Source organism: Syngnathus scovelli, chromosome 5, assembly GCF_024217435.2.
Source record: "Syngnathus scovelli strain Florida chromosome 5, RoL_Ssco_1.2, whole genome shotgun sequence".
Lineage (NCBI taxonomy): Eukaryota > Metazoa > Chordata > Actinopteri > Syngnathiformes > Syngnathidae > Syngnathus > Syngnathus scovelli.
The window spans coordinates 13,979,620-13,994,243 of record NC_090851.1 but is presented as its reverse complement, the minus strand read 5'-3'; positions in this window follow the sequence as shown (position 1 = coordinate 13,994,243).

Below are 14,624 nucleotides of genomic sequence, written 5' to 3'. Positions count from 1 at the left end.
TTTTGTAAAGAAGAACTATAATGGGTCATTCTAACCTCTCGTCAGCGGAGTCATGTTTTCTAACAAACATTGATGAAATAGATTTGCAGCCATTTTTGTGAAACAAGGGGGGAGTTTTGTTTAAAAAAAAAGGCATCTGAAGGAGACAGTCAAGGTGTTGCGGCACCTAATTTGACATACAATAACTTGTGGGGCCCCCCGAGTTGTCTGTGTAACTTTGTTGAAAAAGGCATCTGAAGATGGCTCCGAGTTGTCTGCGTGTAACTTTGTTGAAAAAGACACCTGAAGGAGAAAGTTTAACATACAATAGTTTGAGCTGAGGTCGAGTCATTAAAGCGTCGTCAATAGGTTATCTGTAAGAAAGAGAGCATGAGAGAAAATGTTGGGAGCATTTAATTTTGGAGGGAGACAGATGAAGGCCTCTGAAGGCCTTATATTTCAGTATATTTGATGTACCTCCAGCATATTTCATATGTTAATTTGTTTAGATAGTTTTTATGAAAGTTGCCTAAGTTAAAAACATGTCCTGACTAAAAACACGTGATACACAGAGGTGTGGTTTGAGAGAGGGGGTGGACCTGCTGCAGCAATATACGGCAGAGTATCGAGCGGCTAGTTCACAGAAAAGAGCTAAGCTAAAGCTTTGGTGTTAAACTGCAAACCTGAAGCTCAAATCATGATAGTGGAAACACCGGTCAGTATTCATCTTTGCCGTAAAGGCCCTGATGGATTGCTAGACGCACCTAGGAAGAAACATATGTATCTCAAGCGTATGTAACAGCCTCCTACAGAAAAACTTGAACAGAACTGGTATCTAACACCGGAGACTCTGTGGAGATTTAAATGTTTTTATGAGGTCGGCGAGCTATCTTTCTTCATGAGAAACCAAGGGGGCTCTGGACCAAACAACGACTGTGAGCCAGCAAGCACGTATGGTTCGTTGAACTCAAATGACTGGGGTGTTTTAAATCAACTCCTACCCGAGGTTTTGACTGAATATCTTGATGAATACGGATTACAAGGTGAGCTGAACATAACATGGGTTTCAAGAATTACAGCGAGCCGAAGATGTTTGTTCATGCTTAAAGTTTCTCCTCAAACTGTTGATGGGACAGAAGATGGATAGCTAATCGATCTACTGTATCTGACACTAGAAGTGTTTAATAGCGAATGTGGAGTTTTTCAAACAATAGTGAATGTACCATTAACAGAAAGGTATAAACGTATGCAAGCATTTGGTGACAGTATTACGGGACTCTTTCTATCTAGCCATGTCTGGACAAACATCATCGGAGTGAAACGTAAACTGACTTTAGATTAACTTTACAAAAAAAAAATAACTTTAAACTCCCCCCACCCTTGCCCTCCTCACACCTCTTCAGTACAAACTTTGCTAGCCCCCCTCTTTTTTTACCTACTGTTACAGAAAGGTGGGGCTGTAGTCATTAGCATACCTATCTAAAATGTATAAGAAAGGGCTTTCGGGCTCAGCCTCTACACCTACCAGCAAGAGACCGCTCTACACGTCAGAGAAAGAAGATGGCTCAAAAAAGACCCGCCAGACAACTTTTACCAAGTTTTGCACCTGTGAAGAACGGGCCAGGAGAAAAGCTTTCCAGAGGTGTGCAAACCGTACCACGTTGTACGATCACACTCTGGTCCAGCCCTGACAACTCTGGCACAGCACAAAGCCAGGGTGACACAGCTTTCATCGCATCTCCACGACCAAACGTGTCGCCTGAGGGGTTGAGGTCCGCCTTACCATTGGCTGGAACAGAATCACCACTGGCTGCTACAACGTGGTCAGCACCAGAGGGGTTTGACATCTTGCCGATGCCTACACCCGAACCGAGCGTCACAACGTCACAGCTGAGCGGGTGAGCGATCTCTCATCACCGATGCTTCAGCTACCGTCGCTGGACTACGCTGATCAGCGGTTCGAGCGTCTCTTTGGAGCTTCGTCATCAACCTTCGAGGTGTTTGAGAGTCCTGAGACTCTTTCGGCGACCCCAGGGTACGGCGGCGAGAACCGCTTAGCAAACGGGATGGAGCAGCAGCATGAACATTGGTCCTCGTCTCGTGCCATTGACCTGTTTGACGACGCATGCGCGCGTTACCCTGAAAACGGTATGGATTTGCCACGCTTATCTGCCACTGACATTGCCCACAGAGACACAGAGACAGAGGCCATGGTAACCGGTGATTTTGCGGGCTACATGGATCTGTCCGCAGATGACACAATCGTAGAAGGCTATCCGAATATCGTTATCGACTACCCCTCACCCACCGCTGGGGGCAACATTCCGACGCAGGACTCCCCGCTGATCGACATGGACTTTGAACTAATACTGTCGCTGTCATCAACGCCTGCGAGAGTCAACACACAGCCACATGAATACACTATGGAGGTAGAGCCCCTTTCATGGCTGGTGGTGGAAGATTACATACGTGTGAAACTAATGGTCGCTCATCTTTTGTACGATGCCTTAATTAAACATGCAAAAATGACATGTGACCGGTGTACCCTTGACGATCTTAGCCAGTTGCATCACACGTGCCTGTTTATGTTGGACCGCTGCTTTTATTTCTATGCAAATTACGAAACAGTGACGGCTGAGTTGTGCAATGCTAACTTCCTCCACACTTTATTGACCATGCTTTTCTATTTTAGGACATCCGGGTCGCTTAAAAACATCCGCAACACGGCTGCTGCCATTTTGCACGACCTCGCGCACGAATGCAAGGTCTTTGCCCGTCTTTGTTCGATAAAACAAGAATTTAGTAACATTGTGCTGTTGAGTAATATGGAAGTCGATCTATTATTTAGAACTTTTGGAAAGACACAATGGGAAATATTGTGAGAAAAATGTAGGCCCAATTGGCGACTATTCTAACATTGTTTATAAACTATATTAAATACCATTTGCCAAATGATATAACCGGTGAGCTAAAGAGATTTAAAACCCTAATTGAGTCCAAAGTAGCACCGCCTGTGTTATTTTCATTCATGCGTTATGTTAAACCTTAGGAGCTGTAGAAAAACTTTTTTTTTTTACCATGTTGAATTTCTTTTTTATGTTTTTTATGTTTACTGCTGGGCGGCTCGGTGGCGCACTGGGTAGCACGTCCGCCTCACAGTTAGGAGGGTGCGGGTTCGATTCCACCTCCGGCCCTCCCTGTGCGGAGTTTGCATGTTCTCCCCGAGCCCGCGTGGGTTTTCTCCGGGCACTCCGGTTTCCTCCCACATCCCAAAAACATGCTTGGTAGGCCGATTGATCACTCCAAATTGTCCCTAGGTGTGAGTGCGAGTGCGAATGGTTGTTTGTCTCTGTGTGCCCTGCGATTGGCTATAGGTGTCCCCCGCCTACTGCCCGATGACGGCTGGGATAGGCTCCAGCACGCCCGCGACCCCCGTGGGGACTAAGCGGTTCAGAAAATGGATGGATGGATGGATGGATGTTTACTGCTGTGTGTTTTATACTTTTTTTGTACTCATTAGTAATGTTTTTAAGAACTAGCTGAATTTTCTTATTTTGTAATAAACTATTGTGACCAACAAAGTGATTGTTTTTCTGTGTTTATTCAATTTAAAATCACAAAATCTCATACCTGTATGCTTCATTAACCGCGCCACACTTCGTTGTCCAGCAGACCACATCTAACAATGGGTGGGGAGAGATGTCCTGAAAAGCACAATTATAATGCTAAAAATCCAGCTAGTTTCGGGGGAGAGGCACGCTTACACAGAACAGCGGCTGTTAGCTGTAAAAACACTAATATAAAAAAAGTGAAAGATTTTCTATCAGATCAAGATGCTTATACTTTTCACAAACCAGCCAGAATAACCTTTCCTAGAAATAAAGTTTTTGTTCAAGGTCCTATGAGACAATTTCAAGCAGATTTATGCGATATGCAATCTTTAGCACGCTACAATGATGGATATAAATATTTACTGACCGTGATCGATATTTTCTCGAAACGTGCATATGTACGAGTTTTGAAAGCTAAAACAGGTACGCAGGTCACCAAAGCATTTGAAGATGTCTTATCAGTTAGCGGCACGCCATTACGACTCCAGACAGATAAAGGGAAAGACTTTTTTAACAAACATTTCCAGAAATTGAGACAGCACAATATTATACATTTTGCAACGTCTTCCGATACAAAAGCACAGACTGTTGAACGATTCAACAAAACATTAAAGTCATGCATGTGGAGGTATTTCACAGCTAAGAACACACAACGATACGTTGATGTAATTCAGGATTTTATTGTCAGCTATAATGACAGTTTTCATACTAGTATAAAAATGACACCAAATGCCGTAAACGAGGATAATAAAGATATTGTTTTCACCAACCTGTATGCAAACAATCCTTTCCACCGGGGGGACAAGTTCTGTGTCACTCCAGGTGAAACTGTGCGACTTTCCAAACTAAGAGGCTTTTTTGAGAAGGGTTATTTACAAAGTTACACGGATGAAGTATTCAGAATAACACGTCCATCGCGTTCCACCCGTCTACAAAATATTGGACTTGGACGGTATGCCTATAGAAGGCAGCTTTTACGAAGCGGAATTACAAAAAGTAAAAATAAAAAAAATAAAAATTTTCCGCATAGAGAAAATTCTTAAATCACGCACCGTGTCAGGCAGACGCAAGTTCCTCGTCCACTGGGTCGGCTGGCCGGCCAAATTCGACAGTTGGGTACCCGCAAAGAGTGTTAAAGACATTTGAAGTTCGATAAAACGGTCATTCTGTGAAAATTACAAGACGGGTGAAGTCCAGAGAGAATTCTACGTAACATTAGCGTCAAATGCTAGTATGCACATTTTCAGTGAAAATACCCTTTCAGAATTTAAGGTGGAATTAGCGCAACATATCGACTTAAAAGGTTCATGGGAGGTCGGATTACGTGAAATCTCATACATCAACTCAATTTCTGACATTCCTGAGAAAAAAATGAATTTCTGTCTCAAACAGCCGAAGCTTTCTGCTCACAGAGGCGACGTATTCCAAGATGATTCAGAAGTTCGACATATGCTGAAAGTTCGAGGAGGCGTTTACAACGATCATGAGTCATTGGCTTCGGAAATTCAAACTCTATTAACTAAAGCGAGTAAGAAAAAGATTGATGTGCAATTTGATCAACATAAGCAGAGGTTCTTGTTTTCGGGCGAAGAAGGTTTGAGAATTATGTTCAAGAGCCCTCTAGCGTACATTGTTGGAATCAAACCTGAACATTGGCTCTCACTCAGACCGGAAGGCGTGAACGCACAGCATCCGGCCGACCAACGAGCCGGATCATATTTCATATTTGCTTACACAGACATAATACATCATCAGACAATAGGCGACACCTACGCTCCGATGCTTTAAACTCACCCCATTGAGGGGGAATACGGTGATGTTATAAACAAGACTTTTAATCCTGTTTACTATTTAACCGTGTGCAGAAGCCATATTGAGACCATTACGATTTACCTACGAACAGACCAGAACAATCCGTTAGAATTTGAATACGGGAAAGTTATTCACATTCTGCATTTTAGATAGAAATAATAAAAATAATGGTGACGTCAACCACACATCCTGACCTGTATTGTTTTGTCAATTATTACGAAACACAAGTAGGGGGGTCATTTCCGGGGTTCCAAGGAAGCCCCGTTCAATATGGGCACAGTCTGGGCTCTATTTTTGCAAAACTCTTCCGCTTCGTGATGCCGATGTTCAAAAACGGCTTTAACTTGGCGAAGCCACACCTTCAAGCCGCTGCTAGAAACATTTTAAAAAACGTTTAAAATCTGCACGAGGGGTTGGAGACGCAGGTACATTAAGCTGTGCTAATGTACGCAGAAATTCGGTCCATCCTACCGGTTGGCCAGTTAGTTTTTTCCCACTCACACATAGATGTCTTAACAAATCGCTCATATGTGAGCCTTTGACAGTTTTTCCTCTAAAAATAAATTCACTTAGCGGCGTCCATCTTACATCTTCTGCCGATAATCTTTTCAACACAGATGGCGTTGCGGCGGAAACGTGGACCTATGGCGTCCAAAATATCCCCCCATTCTTCACCCAGCACCTTATCTGTCGTCTTTCTTTCACCCGCCTCATTGGCTTCGTTGCGAATCGCAATAGGAATTTGCTCTGAGTCTTTTTATTTGACCAACCCAATGTAACATTGCATCAGGGCTTGATAAATGTTGATCTTTTCATATTGATTTAAATTTTTATTATCCAAAATCTGCTTCATCTCTTCATCCAGAGAATACTCGGCTGTATCGCAAATGGTCGGGGCAGGCCGGTTTAGTCACTCGAGCTGATAAGGGGAGACCAGGTACATTTTCTGCGCCGTTTTCAAACTCATTTTATTATTTGTTCATAAAACCACTAACGACGGTTCCCAGAATAGGTGCGAATGCGGCTAGTAAAGGCAATATAAAACCACCTTTCTGAACTAACACAGCTCTTTTCTTCTTCAAAGTATTTTTCTTATCAGCCAAAAAGTGGATATTTTTCTTTTGCTTTTTAAGTTTCTTGTAGAGTTTTGATTTTAGAGGCACATGTCCTTTAAGAAGATTTAGAGCAATCTCACAAATGCTTACGTTTGGCCGGTTTGGATGTAAACAAAGACTTGAGTAACGGAGCATTTGTTTTTAAAAGCTTCGTCATCGTTTTATTGTTTGGGAATATAAACTACAGGCCACTGGTTATGTAGTACACATGTATGTAGTCTATATTGTTCTGGGCACGTAGGTGTCAAATCTATCAGTAAATACCCGTGCGGCTCCCTTGTAGCATCCTCAAAACATTCCAGGAAAAACGGTTGTTGGGAGAAATTTGATTCGCCAAAACATTCACTTGCAATTTATCGCGGAGGTTTTTGAGCAAAATCAAATAATTTAAACTAATAGTACAGCTGAATTTGCCCTGATGGAATGCATTCTGTGTTAGCATTATAACGCTTAAATTTTTATGATGTCTATATTGGGTGAATATTCGAACCACTTCCGGATTATCCGAAGCTTGGAAGATGATGTCGTCCAGAATCAATAGATGCTGCTGCTGTGGCGGGAACAACTTCTCGTCATCAAAAGATTCCGGCAGCCCCTTGATAAAAATTATGTCTTTATTCAGGTTTTTGAGCTCATCGTACATTGGTTGATATGAAGTATAAACCCAGACAATATTATCAGGTTTTTTTCAACCGTGTAGCCGAGATCAAGTGCCTTAGCAAATTCAGGGGTTGTCCAAACACCCGTTAACGATCTTTGCTCATCATCATGTGTACACGCTGTCTGCTGGTTGTTACGCTCAGCGCATGTACAGTGTGAAGACGAGTTTACCTTTAGCTGTTTTGAAGGGTAAAACAGGAAAATACAAACCACGGGGTGGGTTGACTGTGACGCTGATGAAACCGAAATACGACCTGAGGTCTTTAAAATCAGCGTGGATAATCGTTGGATGACCGATGGGGTAGGTGCCCATACTATTGATGAAAGGGTATAATGACGTCACATCAACATACAACACACGCTCGTCAGTTTCTGCCGTGTATCTTAAAACGAATGCGTTTGTTCGACCCCCAAAAAGGGCCTGCCTCGGCTTGAGCAGTGTAGGAAATTTGGCTTTTTTTCAGGAATTCGTTCACCTCTATGTTCAACTTTTTCATTTGCAACCATTCGTGCTCCCACATAATTACAAGGTGCACATCCTGTTTAAGCTGTAGTTCCTGAATTTTCTTTTGGGTGTTATCAAACCTCTCCTGAAAAGGGCGTTTTGTTGTCTGACATATTTTAGAGAGGTCGTAGCATTCTGCGCAGCCGTGGTGATAACCAAAATACTCAAACACTATTTTTATGCCCCCAATTTCAGAATACCCGTCTACCGTGTAGTTATCTATCTTAACCTCGCCCCCGTTCAATGCATGCCTAATGTGAATATTATGGCTATGCATGATCCATTGCAGGTATTGAATAGAGTCATGCGAAAAAGCTTTGTACTGACGCATATAGTTGTCTGAAGGTGTAATGGCTAGTGTTTGAGGGGTTAGAAAATTTGTGCGAAAAACTTTCATGCACGTAAAGGCTATTGTCACAGCATTGAATGGGTCTGTTCCGGTGGCCTCAAAAAACTCACTCCTGAATTTCTCACACCCCTGCATTAACAGGTCAACGTCATTCTCGCAGTAGGCTATCGCCTGTTAAGCAAAATCGAACGCATTGCTAGCTTCTTTGGCATACCATTCATCAAACTTAGCTCGTTGAGAGGGTGACATTCGCTCGATATTGTAGTATGTAGGGTCAGGGTGACATCCCACATAGTTTAGATGTTCTAAAGAGCTGAATTTGTGTGGGAAATAACCCTTTGATTTGTCTTCAAACCCCAGGGCCTTAGGCATCGCACTTAGAGGCATCATCAGGAATGAGAGTGAGTCTATGAATCGAGATTTTGTGTCTAAATCGACAAAAGACAGAACTTTACTCCCCTGCATCAGAATGTCAAGTTTGAGACCTAATTCAAGGTCTCAAAGGTTGTATGTCATCTTATCAAGATGTATGAATCAAAATCCCTCGCATTATGTGCAACAAACCGTTGTTTAAACCGTGGGTTTCGAAAAAATCTGAGAAATTCGTCAACACAATCTGTGCCAAACCACTGTTTCGCCAGTCTATTTGATTTACACCAGATGAGAAAAGGTTTGTGTAAACCATCTGTATCTACATAGGTTTCGAAATCGTAGTAGACTACATTTTTGCAAGGCGGCTGAGCCTTGATGGGCTGAATGTAGCACATGTGGGGGTTCAGCAAGGCATCATCTTGATTTAAGATCTCATCACACACTGAGCATTTTTTAACAGGCCAGCGATGTTTAGCACTGGTACCAAGCATTTTTTGTATGAGATGCAGTTGCTCACACGATTCGTCGCTCGAAACTCTTTACGTTTGGCAAGATGTTTAGCACTGGTACCAAGCATTTTTTGTATGAGATGCAGTTGCTCACACGATTCGTCGCTCGAAACTCTTTATGTTTGGCAAAGCATTCCTCATTACGGCAAGTTTTGTTACAATCGGGGCAGATAACACGTTTAAATCGCCATTGTTTACAACGCGGATCGAGACAAATGTTACAGTGTCCTTCACAATGGTGCTGGTGCCAGTTCTCGTGCCCCTTGTAAAAATGTCTGCAAAAGAACGCGTAACCAACGAATGCCTCTATAGCTTTCACGCCGTAGTAATGACCCTCGAGGTGTAAGACAAATAAAGTGTCGTCGTCTGTTTTGGGATAATGTGTGTCGAAAAAAGTCATGTGCAAGAGTCCTCTTTTCGGTACAATACAGTTATTTTCCGTTTGAGGACTTTTTCAAATTTATGGACATCCCCCAGACTCACAGGTGTTTGACAATTCAACCCCACACGCTCATGTAAAAGCCGTGCGTGTCTTGTGGCCTGTTTTGTTGTTAGTGTGTCATTTAGCAGATAGGTTTGTGAGAGAGCAAAACATAGATTGATGTCTTTATTACTTTATTTATGTGTCGTTTTTTTCAACCATGAAATTTCTTTATTGGTACTGTTCAGCAACCTGCGACGCATTCCAACGCGCAATGGAGTGACTATTTGTACAATAAGCTCTAAGCTCTCATCAGCCAAAAGCTCTGCATTTGATTGGGCTAAACGCTCAAGCATGTCTGATACACTATCTCTGATAGAGTTTATGTCAGTCGTTTGCTGGTAGATGTGAGCTCTATCATTACCACTCAGTAACTGAGCTTGAATCACATCACCTGGTTGTGCTCGCCGATCCACCTCTTGCAAAACATCATCTATTTTATCTTCAATCTGGAGGTAAAAGGCTGCAAAATCATTGATGTTCGCTTGCGATGGTATATTTAACTGCCGCCTTACCTCGACATTATTGAAATGCGGTCTATTGACTACAACAGAACCGCCGCGCTGATCAGTTATTACAGAACCACTGTTAGATTGGTGGGGCATGTGTTGAAATGCTGGTGTGCTGTCATCAATAACATCTATTTCGTGATGATTTGTAACAGAGCAGTTGATAGGCTGAAATGCCGGTGGAATGTCATCAATAACAGCCGGCGTTGAATCGACAGGCTTAACGGTCAACAGGTCAACCAGAGGCTGCGTATTTAGATTTTGAATCATGTTTAGCAACTGAACAGGAATATCAGGACTGATACACCCGCTGCTATCATTAGCTTGGTTGTTTAATTCTGCTATCATGTTTAGCAATTGTGACGAGATCTGTGTAGGACTCTGTCTACCTTCTGATTGTTCAGTTCATCTATGACAATTTGTAAATGGGTAAGAATATCAGGACTGACGGGGCTTTCTTCCTCCAACAAAGCATTGTTCACATTGTTGAGCAAATCTGATATTTGGCTCGTAGACGTTAACAATGATTTGCTATCAACCAATGGGTTGCTAGCAAATCATTGTTAACGCTTGACAAATCTAGCTCAGGTGTATCACTTCTTTGGTTTGTTTCACAAAATGGTTGTAAATCTATTTCGTTGATGTTTGTAAAGAAATCTGACTCTGCTGATGTGAGGTTAGAATGACCCATTATAGTTCTTCTTTACAAAACACAACAGAAGCAACACGGAATAGTAAAACGTAAACTCAAACTATTGAACGGACCCCACTAACTATTGAATGTCAAATTAGATACACCAACATCCGTTGTATGTCAAATTAGATACACCAACATCCGGCTGATATAATACTGGCCCCATACATACCCATCCAAAATGGCGACAATCTTGACGCACGCCAGACTGGCGGCTACCTCATTAGCATATACAGGCCCCAAACATGCCCAGACATGCCCATACATGCCCCCCAATCCAAAATGGCGCTGATTTATGGCGCCATAAAATGCCATAAAATTTTATGACCCCTACCTCATTTGCATACAATAGACATTGCATACAATAGACATCAAAGTCTTGCATGGCTCACAAAAACAATCATTCCCACTTATATTCACACAGCCACTGGAATTGGAACTGAACCGAGGAATAAAGCACTATTGAAAGGAACTCTGCTTTAGCAAACCAAGAGATTTGAGATTTAAAATGGTCTTTGGTTTTTCACTTGTATGGTGCTTTTTCACCCACAGGGCCCTCAAAGCGCTTCACACTGTACTGGCTTGCAACGAGTCCTGACCTCACACCTACTCACACCTTTGCCATCTGTCTGTTCACCTCACCACATTAATTGACAGGCCTTGCAACAAACCGTCCAACTTTGCCTGAAGGTCCTCTCCGGCAGCTGCAGGACTGCTTTGCCAAATCTCATTGGGATTTATGCCAGCCACGACTTCCAAGAGCATGTTGATAATGTTCTGGCTTTCATCAAATAGTCCATTGACAGTTAATAGTGAAAGGGTCAGGGATTTTCCAAACCAGAAACACTGGATGAACAGGATAGTGTCTCTTTTAGAAAGCCACAACACCACTTTCAAGTGAAGGGACAAGTATTGTCCTCCGTACACCTTGACACAATAAGATGTGTGTTACGTTCCATTCTAAAGCCTCTAAGCCAGGGGTGTCCAAACTTTTTGCAAGGAGGGCCAGATTTGATAAGTGAAGGGACCCGGGGGCCAATACTTTTTTCAGACAGTTTTCAACTACAGAAATTTCATGCAAATACATACTGTTATGAAACTAATTTCATTGTCCCAATTGTCTTTATTTTTTAAATGACAAAATAACCAAATATAAGCCACTCAGGCAGATGTGAACAACTTTAAAAACACATATTCTGCCTTTCATTCATATCTGAAGAGTCAGATAACGTTGAACAAACTGTATGAAATAATTTAATTTACAAGAGTTTAAAATTATTTTTGCCTCATGAACATTTTAAACAGGAGCAAAGTTGTCTGTTATTATTAAAACTTAAAACAAGTGAATTTTGCTCTTGTCATTTACAATATTTTTCAGAAAGTAATAGTTTGTGTCACGTCTACAGGTTCATAACTTCAACAGTATTAACATGGCCACTTCGTAATATTTAATATTAAGTAATTTTTTACTTTTGATTTACTTTTGACTCACAGCCCCACGTGATGAATTGCTGTTGTGATGCCAGTTCAGCTTGGAGCTGCTTCACTTTATCAGCGCGGTCACTCCCTGTTAGCTTGTCGTATGTGTTAGCATGTTTAGTCTGATGGTGTCTCTTTAGGTTGAAATCCTTAAACAAGGCAACAGTCTCTTTACGAATTAGACAAACACAATTGCCTTGATTTTCAGTGAAGAAGTATTGTAATTCCCATTTCTCTTGAAAGCGACGGCCCTCAATGTCAACTTTCCTCGTTTTCTTTGAAGTCGCCATGGCAGAAATGAGCGGAGAGGGTTGGTGCTGCCACCTTTTGGTAATAGGAGTTTCAAGTTTCATGATTTTTTTTAATTTTTTTATTCAATTTGACAGTGCAGGCGGGCCATGAATAATACATTATAAGACCGAAGCTGTGGGCCGTATGAAATATGACCGGGGGCCGGATTTGGACATGGCTGCTCTAAGCCATAGCAGCGAATGGCATCAAAGTTGTTGATTAGAAGGAAGCAACAGTAATGCAGAAAAGTACAACTGACCTACTTCAAAACTTAACACTCAACATGACGAACTGATTTTTGACAGTCTGACTTTCTATTACTGAATTTAGGAATATGAATAATCTTGTGAAAAGAATCACAAGACAGGGATAAAAGGGTGCTGGGAAATTAAAATTTTAAACCGTTCAATTTTTAATATAGAAATGTAAGTACTCGTGAAAAGCTAAGGGATGTCAGCAGGAAGGTCGTGAAACCTGGACTGGTTCAAGAGAGACATCTATAGTTCATCAATTGACATGGGCTCGGTTGTAAATGGTACTAAAAAATATCAATGCAGCACATTTGCTCCCATTTTTCATGCGCTGAAATCGAACATCTAAGACTTTTAATACATACGTAAAAAAAACGATGATCACAAATTTGTCCAAATCTAGTTTGTGAGCAAGACTGTTGTGCCTGCAGGCTTGCAAAATAATGGAATACATATGCCGGTGTTACATATTCACAATTCAGAATAAAAGACAAAAAATGTAATTGTATTCCGTTACCGAAAAAAAACCATGCATATCACTGCTACATTTATTAAAAACATATTTTGCAGGATTATATTTTCCACGTATGGGCAGAGTGGTGCTATTTATTTGAGCCTCAAGGGAAGAAAGGACCGATTCATCATAAATGACATTTCCAATGAAATGTTTGAGCTGACCCCTCCGCGAGTCGTCACCTTATCGTGGTGGAGGGGTTTGCGTGCCCCTATGATCCTAGGAGCCATGTTGTCGGGGGCTTCATGCCCCTGGTAGGGTCACCCATGGCAAACGGGTCCTAGGTGAGGGGTCAGACAAAGCACGGCTCACCCAAGCCCCTTATGATGAGTGATATAAATGGACTTAGTTTTCCCTCGCCCGGACGCGGGTCACCGGGGCCTCCCTCTGGAGCCAGGCCTGGAGGCGGGGCTCGAAGGCGAGCGTCTGGTGGCCGGGCATAGCCCGAAATGGAAACGTGGGTCCCCCTTCCCATGGGCTCACCACCTGTGGGAGGGGCCGAAGGGGTCGGGTGCAATGTGAGCTGGGCGGCAGCCAAAGGCGGGGACCTTGGCGGTCTGATCCCCGGCTGCAGAAGCTGGCTCTTGGGACATGGAATGTCACCTCTCTGGCTGGAAAGGAGCCCGAGCTGGTGTGCAAGGCAGAAAGATTCCGACTAGATATAGTCGGACTAGCCTCCACACACAGTTTGGGTTCCGGTACAAGCCCTCTCGAGAGGGGCTGGACTCTCTTCCACTCTGGAGTTGCCCACGGTGAGAGGCGTCGAGCAGGTGTGGGTATACTTATTGCCCCCCGGCTGGGCGCCTGCACATTGGGGTTCACCCCGGTGAACGAGAGGGTAGCCTCCCTCCGCCTTCGGGTGGGGGGACGGGTCCTGACTGTTGTTTGTGTCTATGCACCAAACAGCAGCTCAGAGTACCCACCCTTCTTGGGGTCCCTGGAGGAAGTGCTGGAGAGCGCTCCTTCTGGGGACTCTATCGTTCTACTGGGTGACTTCAATGCTCACGTGGGCAATGACAGTGAGACCTGGAAGACGTGATTGGGAGGAACGGCCCCCCTGATCTGAACCCGAGCGGTGTTCTATTGTTGGACTTCTGTGCTCGACACGGATTTTCAATAATGAACACCATGTTCAAACATAAGGGTGTCCATGTGTGCACTTGGCACCAGGACACCCTAGGCCGCAGTTCGATGATCGACTTTGTAGTCGTGTCATCGGATTTACGGCCGCATGTTTTGGACACTCGGGTGAAGAGAGGGGCGGAGCTGTCAACTGATCACCACCTGGTGGTGGGTTGGCTCCGATGGTGGGGGAAGATGCCGGTCCGACCTGGCAGACCCAAACGCTCTGTGAGGGTCTGCTGGGAACGTCTGGCAGAATCTCCTGTCAGGAAGAGCTTCAACTCCCACCTCCGGCAGAGCTTTTCCCACGTCCCGGGGGAGGCGGGGGACATTGAGTCTGAGTGGACCATGTTCCGCGCCTCCATTGTTGA